We start from the raw sequence: 22,641 nt of genomic DNA on the forward strand, positions 1-22,641 counted from the left end.
TTCCAGGGAGGAACGACTCCTGTATGAATATAATGGATTGGTAAAGTATGAATGTGGACATGCTAAGCTGACCGTTCATTGACACAACTACTGGATTGATCCGTCAGCTCTCGCCCTATAGTAACCATGTCATTGACACAACTACTTCAATTATTATAATCTCCTTATTGGTGTCTTATAAAGCCTCTAATAGAGATGTGTCAAGCTACATCAATCAAGATATTATTCAATTGTAGAAGGAATTCTTCCAACATGTTTTTGATTATGTGTTTTATGCTTGATATGTTTGCTAAATCATATGGTAGTTAGGTCTATAGAGAGAATTTGCTTATGATCTTTAGTTATTCTTGATTCATTTATTTCCCTAATTATGGATAATCTATTTGAATCAATTTCACAAGTCAAAAGAGATAATGCTTAATGAAACTTATCAAGTAGTAGAGAGAGAAATAGAACAATCATACTAATTAAATTCAAAATTATGTTAGCTTCTTTCGTTAATTTAAAATATGCACCATTACAATAGCTAATATATGTTGTGTTGCTGAGCTTTTAAACAAGTTATCATAGAAAACTTATGGAGCTAGCTTATAAGAAAAAATGATAATAAAGTTGTTCTAATTTTTTGTTTCTCTATTTAATGAGTTGATTATTAGTAGAATGTGGATGTTGTTACAAGTTAAAACAACTAACAATAAATTAAAGTATTTAACATGTTATTCCAACATCATTTTCATAGCAAATTCCAAGAGCTAAATGTTTGCAATTGTATTGTTGATTTTTTTTTCTTTTATAGGTTACCAAGTTAAATGAGAAAGACAAATTTTCTCAGCACATTCGTTTAAATGACGTTAAGACATCAGATTCTTTTGATTTCAAGTATAATGAAATAGGCATTTTTAGAGTTAATTATCTTTTTTGAAAAGATTGTTTACTTTGAAATTTGTAAAACTTGTAACCTACATCAAGAAGGAGAAATATGCATTTAAATTGCGTTAGTTTTAAAACAATTATGTTTATTGTTTATAAACTTAGAAAACCAATGTGAGATCTGATCTATTATCACAATTTTGTTTTTAAAAAAATATTTTAATATCAAACATCTGTCAATGGATATGGGTGTACGTGAAAGGGCTCAACGAATATTTTTCTTAATTATTTTAATTTTTTTATAGTATTCATAAAATATTTTAACGTTTTAGTTTATTAATTTATTATTTTATAAAGTTTTAATTTTTATTTTGAAATGAATTGTTTAAATTTTAATATTTAAAATGAAGTACATATTTGATATATTTAAACTTTTCAAATTTATGAATTAAATATTATTATATTGAATGTTAACGGTATAGTAAAACTTTTTGTAATTATCTTACGTAATTTCATTTAATTTAATTTTTTTATAGTTAATAAATTATGAAATTAATTTTTAAATTATTTTTAGAATTAGTTAGCGTAATTTTTATTTTATTTAATTTTATTGAAGTTAATAAATTAATTATTATTAGTTTAATTTTTTTAATTTGAAATTTTTTTTATAGTTTACTAATTATATTTCAAACAATATTTTATGTGATTTGTTTATGTAATAATTTGACTTTTTAGAAATGGGAAGAACACGCGGTGGATCATTAATTAGTTCTCGAGATGCGAGTTCTCGGGAAAGAGTTATGCGCAGCGCGAAGGTAGGAGAAGACTTACCGTTTTTGCTCGGAGAAGCACGTAGTCTATTGAGGATGATCATATTGTTGAGGAGCGAGCCTTTGAGGAGCAGAACGTATGAGGCCTATGAGACTCTGTTCATTGAGGTCTCTAACGACGATGTTTATTAGAAGATATTATCTTAATGGCTTGCCAAGACTTAGGAGCAAAGACTAATTTATTAGAATATTAAAGTTTTTACTTATGGATGTCTTTAAAATTAATTGATAATAACCAATATTAGTTGATAATTTACATTATTTTGACAAATTACTAAAGCTCGATCGTCCAAATATATGTAAGTAAAATGACGGTTAATAAATTTTATTAACTGATTGAAAGTTAATCGGTGATTACAAATAACAAAAAATCTCTTTATAAATATTTGTAGAATTTTGCCCATTTACATTTTGGAGGGACTATCATTCTCGAGGAGCATGGAAGCTAGACAGCAACAATCGAAGACTTTTTCATACTTTTCCATTTTCTTATGTGTAATATTGACTTATTATATCTTTCATGGATGATTAAAAAAATGTAAAATACCCTATATATATCATGGGTTTTGCTATCAGTTGGTACATTTTGGAATGTATATTTCTGTTGGTACATTTTAGAATGTATACCAGGTTTTAGTAGACACAAAAATACCCTTATATATCATTGATTCTAAGTTTTTAAGGTTAAGGGTATTTTAATAATTTTCATTATAAAAAACTAAAAAAAAAACGCATTACTCATGTCTCTCATTCCTTTCAACACTTTCTCTTTCATCTCTCTCCAATAAAAAATCAAACATCAACATCATCAATTATTTTGTTATTAAAGTGAAAAATAAATGAACGAATAGAGCAAGAACAACACATTGCAATGTCGCGGGTGTGTGGGGTGAGGGAGAGTATGAAGATGAGAGAGAAACAAATTGGATAAGTGAGAAAGGTGGATTAGGGTTAGGCAAGTGTTTCCGATTTTTTAAATTGGAGTTAGAGTATGGATGATAAAGAAAAGGTTGGAGTGAGAGAGATGAAGGAGAAATTATTCACAGGAATGAGAGCGGTAGGTAGGTAAGGGTTTTGAGGGTTTTTTTTTTTAGAATGAAAATTATTTAAATACCTTTAACCTTATAAAAACTTAGAATACATGATAATATGAGGGTATTTTTGTCACTAAAACCCGATACACATTGTTAAAATGTACCAACTGAAAAACAATTGATGTTTGGAAAATAGTAACTTCAATTTTTAGATTTTAAAGAAAAACCGAAAATTGATTTTAGTGTTGATTTAGATTGCTTAATCAGAAATGTCTCTAGATATAGAATTTGAATAATTAATTGTTATATTATTTTTTGTAAATGGAGTTCTTTTTCATAATTATTGAGAAATAAGTTATTATTAGAGGAATTTGAAATTTTAATCATCAAGAGATTCATAATTAATTATGTTAATAAATTTTAATAATTATGTGTATTATTGGTGTCTTGCAATTATATTTTGATATTGGGAAGGTCTAGAAAATAGAACATTGATAGGATGTTCTAAATAATGAGACTTTCTTATTTAATATTAAAAGTTAAAAAATATAATAAAAGTTTAGTTTGCGAATTTTATTATCTAAAAATATCTTCTCTATGTGTTCTCTCAAAGCTAGTGCAAATTTGTTGTGTTCAATTATTTTTGTGTTGTTTGAAATAATTTAAAATGAATTCAATGCATGTTTATTTGGAATTGGGAATGATTATTGTAATATGACTGTGAATATGTATGACTTGCGATGTGAGAAGGATTTCAAGGAAAAGTTATTGTAATGGTTTTATTTAGTGTATGTAGGGATTCCGTATTCGGGACCATCCTGTCACTTTAATAACCATCTAGTCTCAAGTAAAGAAGGTGGGGTATGTCTTGAACAGTAGCAGGAGATCCTTAGTTTAGTTGTTTTTCCTTGGCCATAGATGTTTGACGGATTAACCTTGTCTATGGCAGCTTGAGTAAACAAGTTGTCCCACCACACACAAGTGTTGGACTCCTAGAGTCAGACATCAATACATGTATCCGGATAGTGAAGTCCAAAGATAATGTTGATATGCTTAGAATTTGTTTGATTTTATTTGTGTTTAATTGTGATATTTATAACTCAATTTTATGGATGATTCTTTGGTAAATTAAATTACCCTTTTGTCTTTGTTTGGTGTGTGATTGTGTTTCTCATCAATCTATCATGACTTTTTCATTATGTATTCTCATTGGGTGAGCTAACAACTCACTAAGCAAGTGCCAAAAACTCATTATATCTGGTGATATCTTGAGATAATTTTTAAATTTGTAAATATATATAGTATATAACAATATTCAAATATATCTTTTAAATAAATTAAACCATTTAAATATAAGTAAACAAACCATTTTATCTTTTAATTAAAATATTTAACCAAATTTATATATTCTCTAAATTATTAAAATTTCTACAATCTCACGTTAAAGTTTATTACTATCCCTACAATTCATACATGTATAATATTTTAAATGAGCTTGGATGTAAATAATTTTACTTTTATATTTGGATTTAATATTATATAATAAAATAAAGACATTCTTATTTTGTAAGTGTATATAAATTTGTTTCCTTTAATTTTATCATTTAAGTATCTACTTCTTAAACTTAAAATAACTAGTCATAATAAAAAAAAATCATATATTATGAATTATCCAGTGTGAGATATTGGGATGTTACATAAATAACTAGTCATAATAAAAAAAAATCATCTGCGTCATTAAATAATTATCTATATTAAAATGATAAAATTGATTTATCTTTAAAAATTATTTTCACAAAAGATATTTTATAATTTAATAATACTCTATATTTTAATAAATAAATATTTTCACAAAAGATATGTTATGTAATATATCGCTTTGGGGGGCACGGTTGCATAAGAGACGTGACACACCATATGCATGCTTTACAAATTACATAACTGTTATTTCACTCTATGTCAATAGTCCATTAACAAAGGTATGGTTTTTGAATTTAATTTTACTAGGTGATGTAAGTTCTTGATTTTTCAAGATTTTGCTGGGTGATAATTAATGTTAAGGGTTACAAGTGGATTGGTATTATGTGTTTGAGATCATAGAATAGGGTACTTTGGCATGGTTGTATTTTAGGTTTATGTCACAGTTATATTCTGTTTGTAATGGTTGACATCCTAAGAAATTTTGGTGAATAAATGTGATTGATGATGTAATAGCAGTTGCCATCACATAGCTTTTTTTTTGGCCGAAATATCAGCATATAAACAGTGTTTAAACCCATGCTTAGAAGGGTTAAGAATGAATGATGTAGTCGGTTCAGATGTTGTATAGTGCGAAAAAAATGGAATAAGAGAATTGGAGAATTTATGATTGTTTGAAAAAACTATTTTATGTAGAGTTTTACTTTATAATTAATTTGGAGTTTTGGTTCATTTTTCGAATTGTACATACTTATTGATTTTGGATTTTCGTAACGATATTATGATTTTAAAAATTTTACTTTTCAATCGTAATTGTGGCATCCTTGGATGTGACTTTTTTGTATCAGAGTAAGATTTTTGAAAAAACTTTTAGGACTTTTGATGAGTGAGTTCGTCTAACTTTTGTTGTAAGACTTTAAGGCATGCATAAGTGTATGATTGTATGGAATGCATGTGTATGTATATGTATGACTGTGTGGATTGCATGTGTATATATGAATGTGTGGATTGGTTTTTAAGACTTTTGTGAAGGAATCTAATGTTGTATACGATTTGTGTAATCCATGTGTGAATTGTTCTAGAACTAATTCAATTTATTTGAATCTAGGTAGTTTGTTGTTTGCACGATGAGAATATATGTAGAGTCTTTTTGCTATCTATAGTTGTGAATAGATTGTAGTTTTTTTAAAAAATTATTGTTGTTATTGTTCACATGAAAATTTTGTAATTTTTTTTGAGAGTATTNTAGGATGTTCTAAATAATGAGACTTTTTTATTTTAAATTCAATGCATGTTTATTTGAATTTGGGAATGATTTATTGTAATATGACTGTATATGTATGACTTGCGATGTGAGAAGGATTTCAAGGAGAAGTTCTTGTAATGGTTTTATTTAGTGTATGTAGGGATTCCGTATTCAGGACCATCTTGTCTCTTTAATAACCATCTAGTCTCAAGTAAAGAAGGGTGGGGTATGTCTTGAAGAGTAGCAGGAGGTCCTTAGTTTAGTTGTTTTTCCTTGGCCATAGATGTTTGACGGATTAACCTTGTCTATGGCAGCTTGAGTAAACAAGGTGTCCCACCACACAAGTGTAGGACTCCTAGAGTCTAACATCAATACATGTATCCGGATAGTCAAGTCCAGAGATAATGTTGATATGCTTAGAATTTGTTTGATTTTATTTGTGATATTTATAACTCGATCTTATGGATGATTCTTTGATAAAATTATATTACCCTTTTGTCTTTGTTTGTGTGATTGTATTTCTCATCAATCTATCATGACTTTTTCATTATGCATTCTCATTGGGTGAGCTAACAACTCCCTAAGCAATTGCCAAAACTGATTATGGTAGAGAGTAAAAGAGGCCTTCTCGTTGGGCAGGACAATCTCTCGTTGGGCAAGTTAGTTTTTCATGTCCGAGTCATCTCGGGAAAATTTTTATTTTCATTGTGTTAATCGTTGGATCAAGCTGAAATTTTGACAATTTGTTGTCTTAAACATATAAATCTTCTTTTTCACGGTTGGGATCTTTGATTAGAGGTCTATAGGTTGAGTTGTGTTTTTCCTTCTTTTGATGTGCTTAATGGAAATGTTGGAAGTCATTATTATGCTAATGCAATAGAAAATGAATTATGTATTGTTAATGTTAATTGAATTAAAGGATGCGTGATGATTTAAGATTGTATAAGGATGTGATGTATGAACGATGTATCAAATTCATATGTGCTTTGTTGTGGTTGTATTTTACTTTTGGTATGACATGAGTGTAGTAAATGAAAGAGTAGTCTTTCGTAAGGAGGAAAACTACACATGTGTTTTAGTGTGATGTATAGGCGACATGAGAAAACTTGAGATCATCCTAACTCTATTTGTTGGAATAATGTAGATGAAAATAATTAGTTGAGAAGGTTAAGGGAGGTTCATATTTAGAGTGTTGGCAATAGTCATACTCAAGAGAGATTTAAATTTACCCTAGGTGAGGAATGTTAAGGTGAGAGTCACGAGAACGTTCCTAACCGAGCGGTGGACTTTAGGAGTTCACTTAAAACATTCCCTAGGTCAAGAATGCTAAGGTGAAAGTTACGAGAATGTTCCCTAGGATAGGAATGCTAAGGTGAGAGTTACGAGAACATTACTCATCGAGCGGTGGACTCTAAGAGTTCACTTAGAACGTTCCCTAGGTTAGGAATGCTAAGGTGATAGTTACGAGAACGTTACTCACCGAGCGGTGGACTCTAGGAGTTCGCTTAGAACGTTCCCTAGGTCAATAATGCCACAGTGCTCATAATGAATTTTTTGTCGACGTCCTTTACTTGTCAAATGAACCGTTTGTATCGGTCCATAAATCCATCAGGATTTCATCTTTTCTTTGTTTAATTTTCGTTAGCTCCATATAAGTAAGGTTTTGGGCTCGATTGGAAGCAAACTATTGTTCAAACAAATTTCTTAGCATACCAAAACCGTCTATGGTACGAGGGCGAAGGGAATGAAACCACGTTAGGGCTTCTCCTTTAAGTGATAGGGAGAATACCATGCGCCAAACTAAGTCATTCGGCGAATATATCGCCATGGCATCCGCAAATGATCTCAGATGCTCCTTCGGATCCCCCGATTTGTCGTACTTGATAATCGTTGGAGGCATCTTCTCTGGCTCTTCCATAATGGCCAATGTGAACGGGTGAAGCGCACCGGCCCGACCAGCATTAGTCGGGTGAACCAAACTAGTCCTGGAACTGTTCTCCTCTTGAGCAGCTCCCTCGGGTTCAGTTTGAGCAAGCTCCACTGTAGGAGCATGAGCAAGCACCACCGGCTGTTAATTTGACTGTTCTCTCTACCCCACAACACACTCCGCTCGCAAGGTTGCAATCTCTGCCTGCATGGCTTGCATCTGCCTCTACATCTCCTCCACTAAGGCTGGTTGTCCTGCCATTCTGTCAGCCTCGAAAAAACGCACCCAAACCCCTCATGTCAGAATCATTAAAAACGCACCCAAAACCCCTCTGCGCGGACGCCAGGTGTCAATCAACGAGGATTCGAAAATCAGATAGTGGAATGCAGGTGTCAGCAGACGAGCGGACGTTCGTTTAGACGTGGGAAGCAAAACTGATTTTCTGAAAATCCGTCCCACTCTCTCTGCATGCACCTTCTTCCCCAGAACCTGATCTTTCAATTTTTCCTTCTTCTCTCTAGAATTTCGCCCTTCTCTCTACCAAAACTCACCCTTTCTCTACTCCGATCTCTGTTCAGGCACCGTGGAAGCACTTCTGGCGTCTCATGCTTCATTTTGAACCGAACAAGTTTCAAGTTTGAACGGGTAAGTGTATCTGTCTTTAGTCGTTCGTCTTCCGCTACATGCAAACCAAGCTCTGGTTGCATGCGGGCATGTAGTCTAAGTTGTTTTTGGTTTCATGTTGTTTGGTTTAGTTTGAAGAGATGTTGATCGTTGAGAGTAGAAAGATTTGTAGTCGAACGAACCAAAACCTACCTTTAGGACGTTCATTCACGTATCAGGTAAGGGAAGCTTATTTAATTTAATCTGTATGTTTATTGTGCTGTATGAACGTTCGTTGATTTGATGACTGGAAATGAAATATGGCTGTGCTATGTTCTGATGCATGAAATATATGAAATCTCTATGTTTGGATGTTATGAAATATGAAAGTGATTATGATATGAATGTGGAAAGTTATGAAGTTATATGTCAAGAAATGAGTTTGAATATATATGAATTTTGAATATGAAATTTCCCTAAGAAAGAGTACGTACGTTACTGAACGGTCCTTAACCGTTCGGTTTTCTAGTGAATTTGGATTTGTAGTGGATTCTTTCATTTGGGAAGAATCCTGGTTGAGGACGAGCGTCTGCACTTCATAATATTGTGCATGAGCGTTCGGCCAAGCACAGTTGGGTATTAACGTTCGGTTATAAATCTAAGTATATATGTAATTGTATATTTTATTGTTCGTAAACACTACTTCAATGTTATCGTACTATGTTATCAAGCCTTTGTATGTTAATTAAGTTTATGGGTGCTCGGTCTTACACCAGGCACTCGTTCCATTTCCTTAAGCTAATTTTAATACGAGCGTTCGTTTAAGCCCTCTAGGGTTCGCTCTCTATAGTGTTCAGTCTTTGAATGACATTTTGATTTCTTGATACTAAACTCAATTAAACACAAGTGTTCGGTTTCTTCCGGTGAATCACTCTAAGTACCAGTTTTTGAATGCCTTGAAATATCTTTATTCATTGGTTTCACCCTAGAGTCCATATTCTTGGTTTAGTCTTTTAATGTTCTGAGTGAGTTCTCAAGAGTCAGTTCATCTAATTGACTCAACGTTGAAATTGATGTTCGGCTCATTCGTTCTTGGAATATATTATTGTACTCGTTATCTCTCAATTCGGTATCAACCCTTGATATTAATCTAGTTCAAAATTTGAGATATCTCGTGTTCGCTCCACGTGTTCGATCTTGTTCTCAGTTCAGGTTGAACGTTCGTTATTTTTAAGTTTATTGGAATCTTTGTAAGAGATAGTTAACTGAGATATTTATTTATGAAAGATGGAGAAAATGTGATTTGAAAATGTTGTGGAATATGAACGAGCGTTCCAGGGAGGAACGACTCCTGTATGAATAATGGATTTGGTAAAGTATGAATGTGGACATGCTAAGCTGACCGTTCATTGACACAACTACTGGATTTGATCCGTCAGCTCTCGCCCTATAGTAACACATGTCATTGACACAACTACTTCAATTATTAATTAATCTCCTTATTGGTGTCTTATAAAGCCTCTAATAGAGATTGTCAAGCTATCAATCAAGATATTATTCAATTGTAGAAGGAATTCTTCCAACATGTTTTGATTATTTTGTTTTATGCTTGATATGTTTGCTAAATCATATGGTAGTTAGTTGTCTATAGAGAAGAATTTGCTTATGATCTTTAGTTATTCTTGATTCATTTATTTCCTTAATTATGGATAATCTATTTGAATCAATTTCACAAGTCAAAAGAGATAATGCTTTATGAAACTTATTCAAGTAGTAGAGAGAGAAATAGAACAATAATACTAATTAAATTCAAAATTATGTAGCTTCTTTCGTTAATTATAAATTATGCACCATTACAATAGCTAATATATGTTGTGTGCTGAGCCTTTTAACAAGTTATCATAGACAAACTTATGGAGCTAGCTTATAAGAAAAAATTGATAATAAAGTTGTTCTAATTTTTTCTTGTTTCTCTATTTAATGAGTTGATTATTAGTAGAATGTGGATGTTGTTACAAGTTAACTAACAATCAAATTAAGCTATTTAACATGTTATTTCCAACATATTTTCATAGCAAATTCCAAGAGCTAAATGTTTGCAATTGTATTGTTGATTTTTTTTCTTTTATAGGTTACCAAGTTAAATGAGAAAGACAATTTTCTCAGCACATTCGTTAAATGAGTTAAGACATCAGATTCTTTTGATTTCAAGTATAATGAAATAGCATTTTTAGAGTTATAATTATCTTTTTGAAAAGATTGTTTACTTTGAAATTTGTAAAACTTGTAACCTACATCCAAGAAGGAGAAATATGCATTTAAATTGTCGTTAGTTTTTACTCTTAAAACAATGTGAGATCTATTATCACAATTTTGTTTTTAAAAAATATTTTAATATCAACATCTGTCAATGGATATGGGTGTCCGTTGAAGGCTCAACGAATATTTTTCTTAATTATTTTAATTTTTTTATAGTTATTCATAAAATATATTTTAACGTTTTAGTTTATTAATTTATTATTTTATAAAGTTTTCAATTTTTATTTTTGAAATGAATTGTTTAAATTTTATATATTTAAATGAAGTACATATTTGATATATTTAAACTTTTCAAATTTATTGAATTAAATATTATTATATTGAATGTTAACGGTTAGTAAAACTTTTTGTAATTATTTACGTAATTTCATTTAATTTAATTTTTTTATAGTTAATAAATTATGAAATTAATTTTTAAATTTTTTTAGAATTAGTTAGCGTAATTGTTTATTTTATTTAATTTTATTGAAGTTAATAAATTAATTATTATTAGTTTAATTTTTTTAATTTGAAATTTTTTTTATAGTTTACTAATTATATTTCAAACAATATTTTATGTGATTTTGCTTTATGTAATAATTTGACTTTTTAGAAATGGGAAGAACACGCGGTGGATCATTAATTAGTTCTCGAGATGCGAGTTCTCGAGGAAAGAGTTATGCGCAGCGCGAAGGTAGGAGAAGACTTACCGTTTTTGCTCGGAGAAGCACGTAGCTTCTATTGAGGATGATCATATTGTTGAGGAGCGAGCCTTTGAGGAGCAGACGTATGAGGCCTATGAGACTCCTGTTCATTGAGGTCTCTAACGACGATGTTTATTAGAAGATATTTATTCTTAATGGCTTGCCAAGACTTAGGAGCAAAGACTAATTTATTAGAATATTTAAAGTTTTTACTTATGGATGTCTTTAAAATTAATTGATAATAACCAATATTAGTTGATAATTTACATTATTTTGACAAATTACTAAAGCTCGATCGTCAAATATATGTAAGTAAAATGACGGTTAATAAATTTTATTAACTGATTGAAAGTTAATCGGTGATTACAAATAACAAAAAATCTTTATAAATATTTGTAGAATTTTGCCCATTTACATTTTGGAGGGACTATCATTCGAGGAGCATTGGAAGCTAGACAGCAACAATCGAAGACTTTTTCATACTTTTCCATTTTCTTATGTGTAATATTGACTTATTATATCTTTCATGGATGATTAAAAAAAAAAAAATACCCTTATATATATCATGGGTTTTGCTATCAGTTGGTACATTTTGGAATGTATATTTCTGTTGGTACATTTTAGAATGTATACCAGGTTTTAGTAGACAAAAATACCCTTATATATCATTGATTCTAAGTTTTAAGGTTAAGGGTATTTTAATAATTTTCATTATAAAAACTAAAAAAAAACGCATTACTCATGTCTCTCATTCCTTTCAACACTTTCTCTTTCATCTCTCTCCATAAAAAATCAACATCAACATCATCAATTATTTTGTTATTAAAGTGAAAAATAAATGAACGAATAGAGCAAGAACAACACATTGCAATGTCGCGGGTTGTGTGTGGGTGAGGGAGAGTATGAAGATGAGAGAGAAACAAATTGGATAAGTGAGAAAGGTGGATTAGGGTTAGGCAAGTGTTTCCGATTTTTTAAATTGGAGTTAGAGTATGGATGATAAAGAAAAGGTTGGAGTGAGAGAGATGAAGGAGAAATTATTCACAGGAATGAGAGCGGTAGGTAGGTAAGGGTTTGAGGGTTTTTTTTTTAGAATGAAAATTATTTAAATACCTTTAACCTTATAAAAACTTAGAATACATGATATATATGAGGGTATTTTTGTCTACTAAAACCCGATACACATTGTTAAAATGTACCAACTGAAAAACAATTGATGTTTGGAAAATAGTAACTTCAATTTTAGATTTTAAAGAAAACCGAAAATTGATTTTTAGTGTTGATTTAGATTGCTTAATCAGAAATGTCTCTAGATATAGAATTTGAATAATTAATTGTTATATTATTTTTTGTAAATGGAGTTCTTTTTCATAATTATTGAGAAATAAGTTATTATTAGAGGAATTTGAAATTTAATCATCAAGAGATTCATAATTAATTATGTTAATAAATTTTAATAATTATGTGTATTATTGGTGTCTTGCAATTATATTTTGATATTGGGAAGGTCTAGAAAATAGAACATTGATAGGATGTTCTAAATAATGAGACTTTCTTATTCTAATATTAAAAGTTAAAAAATATAAATAAAAGTTTAGTTTGCGAATTTTATTATCTAAAACATATCTTCTCTATGTGTTCTCTCAAAGCTAGTGCAAATTTGTTGTGTTCAATTTTTTTGTGTTGTTTGAAATAATTTAAAATGAATTCAATGCATGTTTATTTGGAATTGGGAATGATTTATTGTAATATGACTGTGAATATGTATGACTTGCGATGTGAGAAGGATTTCAAGGAAAAGTTATTGTAATGGTTTTATTTAGTGTATGTAGGGATTCCGTATTCGGGACCATCCTGTCACTTTAATAACCATCTAGTCTCAAGTAAAGAAGGGTGGGGTATGTCTTGAACAGTAGCAGGAGATCCTTAGTTTAGTTGTTTTTCCTTGGCCATAGATGTTTGACGGATTAACCTTGTCTATGGCAGCTTGAGTAAACAAGTTGTCCCACCACACACAAGTGTTGGACTCCTAGAGTCAGACATCAATACATGTATCCGGATAGTGAAGTCCAAAGATAATGTTGATATGCTTAGAATTTGTTTGATTTTATTTGTGTTTAATTGTGATATTTATAACTCAATTTTATGGATGATTCTTTGGTAAAATTAAATTACCCTTTTGTCTTTGTTTGGTTGTGTGATTGTGTTTCTCATCAATCTATCATGACTTTTTCATTATGTATTCTCATTGGGTGAGCTAACAACTCACTAAGCAAGTGCCAAAACTCATTATATCTGGTGATATCTTGAGATAATTTTTAAATTTGTAAATATATATAGTATATAACAATATTCAAATATATCTTTTAAAATAAATTAAACCATTTAAATATAAGTAACAAACCATTTTATCTTTTAATTAAAATATTTAACCAAATTTATATATTTCTCTAAATTATTAAAATTTCTACAATCTCACGTTAAAGTTTATTACTATCCCTACAATTCATACATGTATAATATTTTAAATGAGCTTGGATGTAAATAATTTTACTTTTATATTTGGATTTAATATTATATAATAAAATAAAGACATTCTTATTTTGTAAGTGTATATAAATTTGTTTCCTTTAATTTTATCATTTAAGTATCTACTTCTTAAACTTAAATAACTAGTCATAATAAAAAAAAATCATATATTATGAATTATCCAGTGTGAGATATTGGGATGTTACATAAATAACTAGTCATAATAAAAAAAAATCATCTGCGTCATTAAATAATTATCTATATTAAAATGATAAAATTGATTTATCTTTAAAATTATCTTTTCACAAAAGATATTTTATAATTTAATAATACTCTATATTTTAATAATAATAAATATTTTCACAAAAGATATGTTATGTAATATATCGCTTTGGGGGGCACGGTTGCATAAGAGACGTGACACACCATATTGCATGCTTTACAAATTACATAACTGTTATTTCACTCTATGTCAATAGTCCATTAACAAAGGTATGGTTTTTGAATTTAATTTTACTAGGTGATGTAAGTTCTTGATTTTTCAAGATTTTGCTGGGTGATAATTAATGTTAAGGGTTACAAGTGGATTGGTATTATGTGTTGTGATCATAGAATAGGGTACTTTGGCATGGTTGTATTTTAGGTTTTATGTCACAGTTATATTCTGTTTGTAATGGTTGACATCCTAAGAAATTTTGGTGAATAAATGTGATTGATGATGTAATAGCAGTTGCCATCACATAGCTTTTTGTTTTGGCCGAAATATCAGCATAAACAGTGTTTAAACCCATGCTTAGAAGGGTTAAGAATGAATGATGTAGTCGGTTCAGATGTTGTATAGTGCGAAAAATGGAATAAGAGAATTGGAGAATTTATGATTGTTTGAAAAAACTATTTTATGTAGAGTTTTACTTTATAATTAATTTGGAGTTTTGGTTCATTTTTCTTGAATTGTACATACTTATTGATTTTGGATTTTCGTAACGATATTATGATTTTAAAAATTTTTACTTTTCAATCGTAATTGTGGCATCCTTGGATGTGACTTTTTTGTATCAGAGTAAGATTTTTGAAAAAACTTTTAGGACTTTTGATGAGTGAGTTCGTCTAACTTTTGTTGTAAGACTTTAAGGCATGCATAAGTGTATGATTGTATGGAATGCATGTGTATGTATATGTATGACTGTGTGGATTGCATGTGTATATATGAATGTGTGGATTGGTTTTAAGACTTTTGTGAAGGAATCTAATGTTGTATACGATTTGGTAATCCATGTGTGAATTGTTCTAGAACTAATTCAATTTATTTTGAATCTAGGTAGTTTGTTGTTTGCACGATGAGAATATATGTAGAGTCTTTTTGCTATCTATAGTTGTGAATAGATTGTAGTTTTTTTAAAAAATTATTGTTGTTATTGTATCATGAAAATTTGTAATTTTTTTGGAGAGTATTTCAAGTTTTGAATGGTGTATGTTTCCTTATAAGTGCAATTTTCGGGGTAAAAAATTCTTTAGAGAAGAGATCTTAGAAATAAGGTAGTCTTGTAACTTTGGTGTTTTTGTTCAGAGGTTAGTGTTATTTAGTGCACACCTTTTATTTTAGAACATGATTGCTAAGTTATAGAAAAAAAAAATGCCTTTTACCTTTTATTAATTAGCTGCAACAAGTTAAAATAGGGGGTGTAAAGAGAAAAAGAATACAAATTAAACAATGTGGGAATATAATAAAAAGATATTATATAAATATATTACTCCTTATGGGCCTTTATTATAAATAGAGTTATGGGCCTTTATTATAAATAGAGTTATGTGTATATTCCACATAAGAAAAATTAATCTCATATATAGTTGTCATTATATTAAACACCTCCTAAATATCAATGTGGGAATATAATAAAAAGATATTATATAAATATATACTCCTTATGGGCCTTTATTATAAGTAGAGTTATGGGCCTTTATTATAAATAGAGTTATGTGTATATTCCACATAAGAAAAATTAATATCATATATAGTTGTCATTATATTAGACACCTCCTAAATATATAGAAATTCTGGCTATTAGGAAAATAAAGAGAGAGAGAGAAACGTTCTTAGAAAGAAGAAAAGGATTGACCGTACAAAAAACTTAGTGCAAAGGGAGATTTCTTGTGATCCTTGAGAGTGTAGATAAAGCCTTAGTATTGGCTAAGGTAATTTGTTACGTTGATTTGTTATGTTGTTGATTTGTTAAGGTCTTGAATTTAATTTTTCTAGGTGATATAATTGGTTTTTCAAGATTTTGCTGGGTGATGATTACTGTTAAGACTTATAAAAGAAACTTCTGTGAATAAATGTGATGGATGATGTAGTAGCAGTTGCCGCCTTTTGTTTTGGCCGAAATATCGGCATAAACAGTATTTAAACCCATGCTTAGAGGGGTTAAGAATTGAAGCGTGGTTGGGAAATTTCAGTGGGTATTTGCACTAGTGAGACGTGATCCAGAAGTTTATCTGGTATTTGTAAGTGAGTATTGGGTTGGATTGGCTTAGCCATCCAAATACCATATTGCTTTTGATGAATGCTGATGCCATGAGTAATTGCGTATGCTAAGACTGTTGTAGAAAATACTAGACATTTCACATTATAAATGTTCCACCCATTCCTGTTTTCTAATGCATTTTATTTTATGGCTTTTCAGGGATATAGAGTACCTTTTGCCTGTGTTATTATGGGACACCAACACCAAGATGAAAACTCTAAGATGGAAATTGCCAGAGTTTCGTAAACGTTTTATGAAACAATGGTAAGATGCATACCAATACCAGAATATTATTGTAATTTCTCGTGTTACATTCAATTATTTTAGCCCTGTCTTGTGTGTCACGTTAACTGATTATCAAGTTGTTAATTGTTGTAGCTTGGAAGGTGTAGTGAATCAAAGTGATGGACCTTCGACATCTGGGCTTGTTCGACAACTGCAAAGATTTGAGCTGAAACTGAATGGTGCTGCGGACAATGAGGTATATTTTGGGATTGTGGGAACAAAGTTACAATTTTTGTTATCCGGAAAGAATTCACTTTCAAATTGATAATTTCTTCATTGCATCTCATTGTCGTATTCTAATTCCATGTGAAGAATTCGTTTTGAAAACTATAATAGTCTTATCGAGTTCGTGATCTGCATCTATTTGCAGGCTGAGTACTGTCATTGGTTATCTAAAAAGACAAAGGAACTATTTTCACAACCACCAATGAATGCTGAATCCAAACCTTGTCTCTCAAACTCTAATGCCTCAGGGGAAGTCTTCCCTGCTCAAGGTATTGAGATGTGCAAGGCTTGTTCTCTTTGATGCTCCCAGCATGTGTGATTTTTTCTAGCTTTAATGATCATGTTTACCTATTCTATTTCAGAAACTGGAAAATCTGCAGATACGGATTGGAAGGAGCAGGTTTACCAAGAGGTAATGAAGAAGTTGTTTCTCTTCACTTTCTTTTCCTTCTATCTTGATATTGAATGCATATTCCATCATTTTTTTTAAATTTTCTAACGTGCACGGCAAAAGATATACATTTTTTGTAACTGTATATTGGTCCTTTTAATTGCAGATTCAAAAGATGAATAGTGCCTATTTTTCAAAAGTTTATGTCTCTTATCTAGAGATGAATAAGGCGCTTCAACAGGTTGGTGATTGATTCAAGCAAACTATGATCCTAGATTTACACATTTTTTTTCTTGTTACCACTAATCTTTTATATTTATGTTAAATTTCTTCAGCTTGCGTCTTTTCCTCAAGGATCAAATACAGATCTTTTGGAAAAACTGATGAAGAAAATGAAACAAACAGGATGTGTTTTGGCACTCTTCAAATTGAAGAAATGCCAAATAACCACCGATACCAAGAAGATTCTAGATGAAGCAGAAAAGTTTGTAGAATCTAATTTTTCCCAAAGAATGTTTCTTCCCATCATCAAGGTCCATCACGTTCTAGTATTTCTCCATTGAAAATAATTGAAACGAAACCATCACAACAAGCATGGGGAACACAGAACTACTATATGAGGAAGGATGTTTCTGGGGAAAACAAGCCCTGCTTAAAAGAGAAGCAAGTGAAAATAATGGAAACGAAACCATCAACTCAAGTATTGGGAACACAGAATTTTCATATATGGAAGGATGTTTCTCAGCAAACCAAGCCGCAGCAAGCGAAAATAACAGAAACGAAATCATCAGCTCAAGTATTGGAGCACAGAATTTTTATATATGGAAGGATGTTTCTCAGCAAACCAAGCCGCAGCAAGAAAAAATAATAGAAACGAATCCACCAACTCAAGTATTGGAAACACAGAATTTTCAAATATGGAAGGATGTTTCTCAGCAAATCAAGCCGCAGCAAGAGAAAATAATAGAAACGAATCCATTACCCCAACCATTGGGAACACAGAATTCCTGTATATGGAAGGATGTCTCTCATCAAAACAAGCCATGCTTAAAGGAGCAGCAATTAAAAATAGTAGAAGCGAAACCATCAACACAACAATTGGGACCACAGAACTCTAGTATATTGAACCTTGTTTCTCAGCAGAACAAGCCATGCTTAAAAGAGCAGCAAGTGGAAAAACAATATAGCAATTTCCCACAGCATGTAGATCAAGTGTCTATCATGAAAGGTACATCTATTAATTCAGGTTTTTTTTTAATCAGTTAGGGTTGTACATTTTTATGCTATGTTTTCCATGTTATCTGTGCTTACTGGAAAATGTTTTTTACAATTTTTCAAACTCAGGTCCTGACAATGCCGTACAGAAGCAAGCCCAAGGTTCAGAGAAAGCAAGTGAAGCATTGAGGGTCAGTGTAAACAGTCTGGAGACATCAGCTTCACCCTTGACCGAAAACTACAATGAGCTTAAAGAATTTTCTGATAAATCTACGCTGAATTTTGATGAGCCAAGTGATGAAGTGAAGCGCATTCTTAAAGTGGTTGGTCTAAAACTTGTGGTTTCCATGCTTCTTATTTGCATTTCTTTAAATCATAAAAAGTGGTTGTCCTAAATTCTATTATTGTGATATACTTCTAGTTAGCCGTCATATCACCTGAAGCATTGAGCGCATCAGTTAATGAAATGAGAGACGCAGTCTATTTGAATGATGTGATGGCAACTTCAGAGTTCTTAGATGAACCACGAGAGATGGTTCAACAACAAAACCAACCGGACCTCATTGCACAAACTGAGAAAAGTGAGGCATTTTCACAACCTGGTAGGAAAAGGTCTCGAAGCCACAGTTTCAACCAGTTGTCTGATGCTGAGGAACCTGACTGGACTTCGGTCGCATATAAAAAAAAGAAGCCAAGAATTTTGGTAATATACCTTCATTCTAGTTTTTTTCCACTAATTTTTTTTTCAACTCTAAATGCACTACTTAGGTATCTGTTTCTTAATTTATGCATTCCTTAACATTAGCATTGGTAACTCTAGCAGGAAAATTCTTCTCTTTTAGAAGAATTAAAGGAGATCAACCATCGATTGGTAGACAGTGTGATTGTTGTTGGAGAAAATGTCAGCTTTCTTAAAGCGTCGGGAGTAGCGGCTGAGGATAGTGAAGGGTTGGTTATCGAATTCCTTTTCAATGCAGTATCGTTCAATATGAACGTAGAATCTCATACTTTTGCAGATAAAAAGGTGAATACTTTATATTCTGTTATGAACTTTGCACACATTGATTTGTTGTGTTCTGTTACATTAACCATGAATATTTGTGATGCAGTCAATAATCAAACCATTAAGGTTGTTCGTTCCTACAAATTATCCAACTTCTTTGCCTGTTATTGTAGACAAAGAGCTGTCAGAAGTCAGGTTAGATATTAAGATGATTTTCTTCTGTTTATATTCTTAAGCAGTTATTCATTAAGTCATGTTTGTAAAATTATGACTATGAAACTATTTGAATGTCAGAAATATTGGATCCTATAAATATTAAGTTTCATATTTCATCAACAAGAATTTTATCTCGATAGTTTAAATCTCCCTTGATTCCTTTTATTCAACTTCAACAGTACTGAATGCCATAAAGACCTATCAACAATAGCAAAATCAAAGCTGATTCGCTTTCTGAGATGCTTGGATCGGACATGGTCACTTGAGGATATAGCAATGTCATGGGAACGTTGTGCCAGAGAAACAGTTCTTGAGTGTGCAAAAACCTTTGGAGGAGAAACTTTTAGCTCAATATATGGAGAGTGGGAAAATTATCGAACTGAAGTCATGGCTTGAATAGATCAATCATATACTTTTTTTTTTTGCAAGGCATGTCTTCAACAGCTCCACAGTAGAATATAGCTTTAGAGTCAAGTTGATACAAAACAATCAGTTTTGTCCGAATTTGATAATATATATATACAAATTTTTTGACTGATTATTTCTGATAAACTCTTCCTTCAATTACTTTTTTTGCATTCACAAGATTCAAATAGCATAAAATCTTGCTTTAATATAAGATGCAGTCCGGTACCACTCAGTCTAATACACAACTTTTCAAAGAAATTTTCTAAAAATCAATTGGTATATATATGGAAGATATTTGTTGTTTATAATTGCCAACATTTATTAGAAGATTTAAAGTTTAAATAATTTGCCTATGGATGTCTTTCAAAGACAGTGTGCAAACCAACACATTTTAAAAAATTTGTTAACATTCTAATAATAGTTAGTTAGTAGGGATGGGAGTCTATATAAGAGGGTGAGGAACTCTTGTAAGAGTTTGGTTTTTGTTAATTCATTTACATAGACAGGACATTTTATATCCTTTGGAGGGGAGTACTCCCTTGGAGGTTTGGTGTGTACATTGTTACAGAAGAAATATACAGTTTTCTTTCTTCTTTTACTCTATGTGAGAAGAGTTAGATAGTTTTCCTGTTCAAGAAACCTAGCAATTTTTTTTCACAAATTACTTCAAGTTAAACATATGTAAGTAAAAGGATTGTTAATAAATTTTACTAACAAATTGAAAATAAATGGGCAAATAATTTGATGTTCTTTTACCAACTCATTTATTGATAGAAAATTCATCCATAATAATAATTATAAATTTTCAACAAATTTTATTAATGAATTTTAAGACATATAATAACCAATAGACAAATCTATCCGTAATAAAAGATATAAATTATTTATAAAATTTACCAATAGATAAATTATTCATCAAAAATTCAAATTTTAATTTATTGAAGATGTTATTCACGAATATTTTTGTTAATAATAAAAATTATTAATAATTTTAGTTTTATGTGAAACCCTAAATAATTAGTAATAATAACCTCTGTCACATCACGTTAATGCACCCACGTTCACGGTTCAGAAACCTTAAAAGCGCACTTTGCACCGCATGCACGCACGCCACGTGTCACTTGAGAAGCTTCCAATTCAGAAGTGGGTGTGCAGGTGTCGGCTTGGGAGACGTTCGTCCAAACGAACGTGGATTGAACAAAAATGGATTTTTCGAAAAACTCTCTCTCACCTGCACGCACTCTTCATCTTCCTCTGAGCTCAAACCTCCATTTTCTCCACCTTCTCTCTAGAATCTCCCGACTTCTCTCTACTGTAAACTCACCAAGTCTTTCTCCGATCACGTTTCAGCACCGTAGGAGCGTGCGCTGAACTGAGAGCTACACATTGGACCGAACAGTTTCAAGAACTGAAACTGGTAAGTTCTCCTTCAGTAGCTCGTCCTTAGGTTTTTCTGGAAACCAGGTTCTGGGTTCATGCATGGGTGAAATCTGAGTTATTTTTGATTTTTGGTGTATAGATTAAGTGAAAGTTAGTAAGTGAATCTTGGAGTAGAACGCTGTTAGAGGACGCACCATACCCTTGCTTTAGGACGTTTCACATACTGATCCGGGTAAGGGAAGCTTATGTATTTAATTCATCTTTTGTTGTATGATTGAAGATAATGCATGCCTGTTGATAAACGAATGAATGTATGTGTATAGTATGAGTGTAAATGTATGATTGATGATGAATTGAATGAATAAGAGTATATGTTGGCTGTGATGTATGATCATGTTTGATACGTATGATTATGAAGGATTAATATGATTTGTATAAAGTCTGGAAATTTGATATTGATATGAAACTATAAAGTATGAATTATATGAGAAATATCGAAAATAATTTGAAAATAAATGGGCAAATAATTTGATGTTCTTTTACCAACTCATTTATTGATAGAAAATTCATCCATAATAATAATTATAAATTTTCAACAAATTTTATTAATGAATTTTAAGACAAATGTTATCCAATAGACAAATCTATCCGTAATAAAAGATATAAATTATTTATAAAATTTACCAATAGATAAATTATTCATCAAAAATTCAAATTTTAATTTATTGAACATGTTATTCACGAATATTTTTGTTAATAATAAAAATTATTAATAATTTTAGTTTTATTAATGATCTTTTTTTATAAAATTTCATCAATAATTATAAAAATTCTTATAACAATTCCATCAATAATTATGGAAATTCTTGTAACGGGTATATTATTAATCTTAATGTAAGTATCATGTAATGGTATTTTGTGTTGATTAATTAAACTTAAAAGATACATAAAAATGCATTAATGTCCAAAATAATATAAACAAATAACTTCACATAATTATACTCTTTATACATGTCTACTTAATATTTAAAACATTGTCACTTTAATTTCTTCCGCTAAAAATAATATTTTTCAAAAGGAGTTTTCTTTTTTATATTCAGTTTGTAAATTTTATCCAGACATTGGTTAATTTGGTGACATATTTTTTAACCATAAACATTCATACTTTCATTGACTCATGTAAACTGTCAATGTCAATAAAGATGTTTACGTCAAATATACTAGGATCAAAAGTGAAAATATTTAAACTATTACATA

At 30.7% G+C, this 22,641-nt stretch overlaps 1 pseudogene; it reads left to right on the plus strand.

Annotated features, from left to right (window-relative positions):
* Positions 1 to 11,121: 11,121 nt before the first annotated feature.
* On the plus strand, positions 11,122 to 20,192 carry LOC148202532 (uncharacterized; annotated as a pseudogene).
* The last annotated feature ends 2,449 nt before the right edge of the window (positions 20,193 to 22,641 follow it).

The sequence above is a fragment of the Vigna umbellata genome, chromosome 3 (genome assembly GCF_029865625.1).
Source record: "Vigna umbellata cultivar VRB3 chromosome 3, Vumbellata_1.0, whole genome shotgun sequence".
NCBI classification, from domain to species: domain Eukaryota; kingdom Viridiplantae; phylum Streptophyta; class Magnoliopsida; order Fabales; family Fabaceae; genus Vigna; species Vigna umbellata.